The following is an 8,348-nucleotide window of genomic DNA, read 5'->3' on the forward strand; positions in this document are numbered from 1 at the left end:
CTGGCAGAGCACTCAGACCTCAACAAGTGCCCTGACATGAGTGATGTCAAAGTAGTCAGCCCCCCCAGCCCCCTGACGTCAAACACAACCCTTATGCAGCCCTCAATGAAATAGAGTTTGATACCCCTGCCCTATACCATTTCGGAGAAATGGTTGTCCAGTCTTTTCTTAAAACTTCCATGATGAGCACTCACAACTTCTGGAGGCAAGCCATTCCACTGATTAAGTGTTCTCACTGTTAGAAAATTTTGTCCCTTGTTCTAGATTGGATTTTCCCTTGATAAGGAAAGAACAAGAAGTAACAGATGGAAACTTAAGTACTTTAGAGAATGTTTAGAGAATATTTGACAGATCTTCAAATATTGAAGGCTACTAACATGTCATTCTAGAACTTTTCTTTATTAGACTAGACATACCCAATTTCTGTAACCATTCAACATAACATAATTTTCAGAGTATAAGACGCACTGGTGTATAAGATGCACCAAGGTTTTTGAAGAGGCAAATAAAAAAAAAGTTTTTGCACTCTGCAAACCTCCCAAATATGGCCTGTTTTTCACAGAAACGGGCCCATTTTTTTCTCCCAAAAAAGGCATGAATAGCCTTTAGGGGGCTTGCAGAGTGCTCCTGGGGGGTGCCCCCCCAAAATGACCAAAAAACGGCCCATTTTCATCATAAAAAGGGCATGGATAGCCTTATGGAGGCTTATAGAGTGCTCCTGGGGGCTTGGGGGGGGGCAAAATTGAGCAAAAAGCGGCCTGTTTTTCACTCATTTCTGCTTTCCCCAGCCCCCAGGAGCTCTGAAAGCCTTCATAAGGCTATGCACAGCCAGTTTGGTGAAGGGGTGGGATTTCAGGAGGCCAAAAATGCTGTATTCAGTGTATAAGATGCAGCCAGATTTTCAGCCTCTTTTTGAGGGAAAAAGGTGCATCTTATACTCCGAAAAACACAGTATGTTTTAGCCTCCAAGTCCCTAATCAACTTTTTTGCACTACTCTGTAGTCTTTCCAGAGTCTCAACCTTTTTTGTATGATGGTGATCAAAACTGGATGCAATATTTCAAGTATGGTCTCACCAAGGCAGTTTAAAGTGGCACTAATACTCATACAACCTTGATACTCCCCCTCTGTTGATGCAATTTAGGATCGCATTGGCTTTTTTGGCAGCTGCGGTACACAGTTGGTTCATATTTAAGTAGTTGTCCACTAGGATTCCTAGATCCCTCTCACAGTTATTGCTCATGAGCAATATACACCTATCCTATAACTGAATTTGGTGCATTAGACAAAATGATAAGTATATTTCCATACTGGTCTTACCTGTTTTCAGATTATAATCAGATTGTCAAGAGGATTTACTGGTTTACAATAAATCAGGTTTTTAAATACATAAATACAAGGCTTACTGATACAATTTTAGGTCATTTAAGTTATTTAAGCCATTAAATTGAATCCCTCATCCAGTGCAGGGTTTAAAATATCTGTATTCCTAAGAGCTCTCACTCTCTCAAATCTCTGCTTCAACATCTCTAGCCAAATGGAGCCCACCACCTCTTTGAGCCATTGATTCTGTTGCTCTTAAATGTAGGAGATTTCTCCTCACATTTAATCAGAAACATCCTTGTAATTTAAACCCATTATTCTGTAACCTGGCCTGTGGGACGAGAAAGAAATCTTGACCTTTTCTGTACCAACCACTTGAGCCTCTGAAAATGCTAAATCTTCCCTCTCTGCCCAACTCTTTCAATCTCTCTTCATATAACTTGTTTTTAAATGTCTATGGAGATTCTCAATTCTCCAGGTCATGGCTGTCCCAAAAGTGTTTTTTCCAAGAGGCTTTGATTTTTCCTTGAAGATGTTTCACTTCTCATTCAAGAAGCTTCTTCAATTCATAGGAAGGGGAAGAGGAAGAGCAGGAGTAGGAGAAGATAAGGGAAGAAGGAAGGAGAAGGAGAGGAAGGAAGGAAGTAGAGAAGGGAGGGAGGGAGAAAAGAAAGGGAAAAACAAGAAGGTGTTACAAAGGGAGGAAGGGATGGTAAATAAAGCAATCCAAACTGTACATCATAACTTATTAAATGAAATAATAAATGTATAAGAATGATAAATGTAAAGAATAATTATGTGAATGTATACTTAAAATGGTATGTAAGAGAATAAAAAAATAAAAAATTGTTTGGAAAAAAAAGCTTCTTCAGTGCTGACTGAAGTGAAACATCTTCAACGGAGAAAAAAAGTCCATTTGCCTCTTGAAAAAGCAGTTTTGGTACCACTTTGTTTCTAGTCTAACCCTAACCCTAACCCTTATCATCTTCACTGCCTTTCTCCAAATCTTATCCATTATATTTGAATCCTTAAAGTGGGATATCCAGAATACACAATGCTTAGGATGGTGTATGATCAAAGCAAAATAGCGTGGCACTTCACTTCCCATAATTTGGAAACTGCTTCAGCAGGCTAAAATTACATCCTGGGCCTTAAATTTCCTAATGCTTTTTCTACACTTCTGGCCTTACATATGTTTTGTTTTTCTTGATATCCATTAACATCTTTGGCAGCTAACAGCTAACTAACAGAATTAGACAAGATATTAACAGGGCAGGAAAAAAATTGATAAAGAAAATGTACAACTACTTATTAGATATTAAATTGGAAGAAGAACAAGTAAAGGAGACAACAATAGTATGGGCAAAACTTTGGTTATACAATAGTTAGATAAATTGCAGAAACTGTGGGATAGGAACTATAAATTAACTGCCAATTGCATACAAGAACTTGTGTATAAGATGATTTATAGATGGCATTTTGTGACAGAGAGGTTGGCAAAGATGTTTAAAGATAAGTCAGCTAAATGCTGGAAGTGTCACCAGATACCTGGCGCATTATCATATGTGGTGGACATGCTCAAAAACAAAAAAGCAAAAAATTGGGCAGAAATACATACATGGCTGGGGGAAAAAAGATAAAGCAGTATATTGATTTAAAGTCAGAAATGTTCTTGTTGGGAATTTTACCCGAAAAATATAGTAAGGGGAATGCATATTTAATTATCCATATAATTATAATTATTATGATTAAGCTAGAATTGTATTTGCACAAAATTGGAAAAATGAAGAGATCCCCACAGATGAGAATGCAATCAGGAAAATATTAGAATGTGCAGAAATGAATAGATTAATGCTAGAAATTAAGGAGAAAGAACAAACTGATTATATGACATTGGACTTATTTATCAATGGTTAGATAATAAAAACGGAAATTAGAAACAGGGAAACAAAAATAGATTAGTGAAATAAAGAAGATCTGTTAAGAAAGAGAAGCAAATATAATCATTATGTTTAATATCATTTTAATATTGTAGAATTGATGTTAATTAAATGAATATTGTTGTAAATTTTGATTATCGTTTTACAAAGATATTTTTACCCAGACAACGCACTATTTAATTGAAGATGGAATAATTATATTAAAAAAATAAAAATATATATTTAAAAAACATTTTTGGCAGCAGCAAGAAGCAAAAGGTTTTCTGTATAAGATGGTGCAAGTCTTCTACTCAGAAACGCAATGCTAAACTACATGGGCTGCTAGTCTGACAACCTATTAAATACTTTTTTGGGCAGTGTACTATTCTCAATCATTTGGCTGGCTTTTGGATTTGGATCTTAAAACTATGCATTTCAACAGAATTCTCTTTCACAGGAAATGTTTCTTTATTGGAAATTTTTTTTGATTATCTGTCATTGTTGCATTGGTTTTTAAGGTATTCGTGTTTTCCTACTGCACATAGCAATTATTAAAAGCACAGATCTCTAAAGCTGTATTTATTTATAAATAGTATGATTTGGTGTCTCTACATTTTACTCAAAGCATACAGCAAAAGAGCCCCTGTGAAATGGCTTGATTTACAATTCAGCCTTGTCTTGGTTTTTCAGAAAATTACCTTTCAAGACTAAATTGCTAATTGCCAGTATTGTTAATCATGCATTCAAGATCGTTCAGTGTAAATGTGTAAAAAGATTAAAATTCTCAGTGAATGAGAGCTCAACATTTGGAATTAATGTACATTTTTTTAAAAAACAATGTTCGTGTTCTTCTTCTAATTGAACAGCATAAAAGATTTAGTTTGAATCCCAAACATATTTCTATTGCCTACATGCTTAAAAACTCCCCTTTTTCACACATGCACATACGCGCAACTGCACACCAAAGACTTGGAGCAGAAGTCCCATTTCTAAATAGGTTCATACCAAGAAACATAATTCAAAAAGAGCTCAGCTTCCATTTAATCTTCAATAATTACAAAAATATTAACACAGTCATGCTCTTTGTATCTACATTGATTTGTGTCTTTGTTCATGCATGGGTGGGTGTACGCTTATTCCTCCATTGAACCAGCTTTATTAGGACTGCTAGCAGATGAAAATGGAGACAAAACTCATGGTGAGGTTTCCTTGCAAGCCTTTTTTTTTTAGCTAAGCAGGCTGCAGGAAAGTGGCTACTATTACTGAGGGTTTTTAAAAAAATTCTCTGCAAATGCCACTTACCCTTCTGCCTCATTTATTTCTTACTAGCTGATAACCGGCATTGTCCGGGTATTTATTTATAAGGGGGAAAAGTCCAGACCAAACGTAATTTGTAATGTTGGATTTTCCCTCTTACCAGAGGGAGCCCCCTTGTGGAGTACTGTGAAGCCGTTACCATGGCACATGGTACAGTGGAAGCCATTTTACGGCAGCATAGTAGAAGCCATTTTAAGGCACAACAGCCTGTATCTTAACAGAACACACCTGAGGGGTGTTGGGGTGTCTTACCAACACAGTATTTTTTTCCAGAGAGTAAGTCATCTGTGTACCAAGTTGGTTGAAATTGCTCGAGGCATTCCAGAGTTATGCTGGAACACACACACACACACACACACACACACAGAGTCATTTTTACATATATAGATTTATTTCAATCAGAGCTAAGAGAACTTTCTATAAAATTGTGGTTCGTTGGGTTGCAAATTAAGCAGAGAAATGACCCATAACATAAATCAATGGATCCAAAATGTCTGTTGGGTGAAGGAGAAATCAAGACAGGATAGAATCGACCCTGACTTAAATGGTTCATTACACCGATATGTAGACAGGCAGAAACCTTATTTTGGTCATTGACCAATAAAAATACACTCTGTAAAAGATACAAAGCAAAGTTAACCTCTAACATTAGTGACAACTAGCAACCATTTGTGAGGGAAATTTATACATAATGGAGTAAATGTTTGCTACTTTTAGAGAGAGATGTAAAGGAGCACGTGAGCAAAAGTCTTGTTATAGAGGCATGTGGCACTTAGAGACAAATGTCCTATCTCATGAGATAAGAATGGACAATTGAAAGGACCACAGTTCTTAACTCAATTTCCTGGCTTTCTAGGAAATAGTAGGAGGCCTTCTAGTATCATCCTGTCAACCTAGAATGAGGTTGAAATTTGCTAGTCTGGGAACAAATAAGCTAATTTTTCAGTGTATAAAAGGGGGGATGGAAGTGGTCTACTTCAAGATGGTATCCTCCCATTTTCATCCTTAAATCATCCCAAATCTTACAGATTGGATCCTTGCCCCAAAAGTCACTTGGGGACTTTCAAAGGCTTTTGGGGTGGAAAAACCAACAGTGGATGTGGGATCAGAAATCTTTCCATTTTCATTCTCATTGCAGGTTGTCTTCAACTTAGCCCAACATGTCTATTGCTAAGCAAGACATTTGTTAAGTGAATTTTGCCCCACTTTATGACCTTTCTCACCACAGTTGTTGAGTGAATCTCTGCAGTTGTTCTGTTCATTTAGTACAAAGTTGTTAAGTGAATCTGACTTCCCCATTGACTTTGCTTGTGAGAAGCAGGATCCCATGACCCTGGGCACTGCAAATGTCATAATATGAATCAGTTGCCAAGCATCTGAATTTTGATCATATGACCCTGGGGATGATGCAACAGTTGTTAAGTGTGAAAAATGGTTGTAAGTCACTTTTCAGTGCTTTGTAACTTTGAAGCATTAGTAAATGCACGACCTGTACAACCTACTCAATAAACCATGCTTAAACAATACATGTTTAGTGTGCTTGGCAAACCAAGCCAATGAATTAACTAATACTTTCTGAAACTTTTCTGCGCGGTTTAATATAAAGTGAACTCTACAAAGAATCTTTTTCTCCAGAGAAATGCAGTTGAGTGGTGCACGCATTGCAGACAATCTAGACTTTACCCAATTTACACCCCACCCCTCCCAAATAATAATGGGCATCTATCGAGACATGGATTATGAATCATCTGAAAGTAGAGTTAAAACCAATGAGAGAACAAACTCTGCAGAGAAATTGAATATATTTGTGTACATATGCCTTCCAAACCTGAGTGTACTATGCTCTTCCCATTAGCCCTGAAATAAACATTATGGATTCTGTTTAGATAATTCTCAAGATTATTAAATGAATACTGAAAATAAAATTCGTTTCTCGTTACCTGAAATGAACTGTTTATTTTTATGCATGATTAGCTGGCTGACAGATATACTGTCATTTCTATACAAACTATCGTTGGCCACAACCATTCCTATAGGGTTAAAACTTAAAAGTCAGGCAGCAGTTATCTAGTCACATTACATAAATTTTACTTGTATGCAGTTCAAAGAGTTTTATGTTTGGTGTATGTGCTTGGAAATGGTAGAGGTATGTTCTGGCTAGTAATGAGAAATGTAACGGCTGCAATCTAAGAGTTGTGTTAAAAGCTTGTTTTGAAGGCATCCGATGGTGAACCAGTAGAGCCACTAAATACTGATTGACTGCACTAGACATTTTCAAATCACTTCTGGCTCTTTGAAGGCCTTTCTAGCTTCATGCATGCTTGCTGATGTCTTGGAGACTGAGGATATGCAATAATGTTCGGTCATGTTTTCTTAGATTGCCTGTAAACTTTCCCTGTCTTGAAATTATTTATTCTGTTATCCAGGGGATAATCATTTTATCTCCTTGGCCAAAGCGAGCAAGGGTACATGGCAGGGTGGGTTTCAACCGGTTCGCGGCGGTCCCTGCGAACCGGTTGGTCGCCGAACCGGAAGTAAGTAACTTTCAGGAACGGCGAAGGGCGCGCCCACCCTCCGCGGGTCCTTACCTGGTTTGACGAGTTCTGCGCTTCCACGCATGCGCAGGACGCATACAGCGCCTGCGCGATCGTCCAGGAGCAGCTGGAACGTCACGCAGACACTAGTATGCATGCGTGCACCACGCGCATGCACGAGGACGCCACCGGCCCCGTTCCAACCGAACCGGTTGGAACGGGGCGAGAAACCCACCCTGGTACATGGTGTGCAGAGGTGGGTTTCAAAATTTTTACTACCAGGTTGGTGGGTGTGGCTAGATGGAGGCATGTGACTGAGTGGGCGTGGTCAACCTGACATCACTCATGCACACTCAGTCACTGATTCTCACCAAGCCATGGCTACTGAAACAAAAGCAAAAAGTTTTGACCGGGGGGGGGGGTATCTCCAGCCTTGCCAGAGCTAAGGGAGCGCCTCCAAACTACCCAGTAAGAAAAAAAAATTCTCCTCCCAGGACCCAGGAATGCTCTGCAGGATCAGTTTGCAAGCTTCAGCAGGGCTGGGGGAAGGTAAATATGCCCCCATTTTTGTGAAAACGTGGAGAAATGGGCTGTTTTATGCAAAAACGGGGGCATTTTTGCAAAAAAAATATGGCCCATCTCTGGGATCTCTCTGGGACTGGCATGCACACACCAAAAAAAGTGTGTGGGGAATTACATTTTTTCAATGAAGATTGTTTTGCGCATGTGCAGAACAGAAAATAAAGATGGCAGTGCCCAGGATAGAACCGGTATGGTCTGACTGAGTTGCTACCTATTTAGCCGAACCGGTAAGAACCCACTCTGATTTTGTATGTGTGGTGAGAGAGAGAGAGAGAGAGAGAGAGAGAGGAGAGAGGAGAGAGAGAGGGAGAGGAGAGGAGAGAGAGAGGAGAGAGAGAGGGAGAGGGAGGAGAGGAGAGAGAGAGAGGGGGGAGAGGGAGGAGAGGGAGAGAGAGAGAGAGGACAGAACATAGAAACGGTATGGTCTGACTGAGTTGCTACCTGTTTGGCCGAACCAGTAGGAACCTACTCTGATTTTGTATGTGTGTGTGAGAGAGGGGGGGAGGGAATGGGGGGGGGGAGAGAGAGAGAGAGAGAGAGAGAGAGGAGAGAGAGAGAGAACATGGTGTGCGCAGGTGTGAGTTCAGTTGGGAAGGTGAGGGGCCCTTCAGGCGAGTGTCGGTGGGTGGATCTTATGATGGGTGTGTCAGGCTTAGAAGCCATCTTTGTAGAGG

Source organism: Thamnophis elegans, chromosome 6 (assembly GCF_009769535.1).
Source record: "Thamnophis elegans isolate rThaEle1 chromosome 6, rThaEle1.pri, whole genome shotgun sequence".
NCBI classification, from domain to species: domain Eukaryota; kingdom Metazoa; phylum Chordata; class Lepidosauria; order Squamata; family Colubridae; genus Thamnophis; species Thamnophis elegans.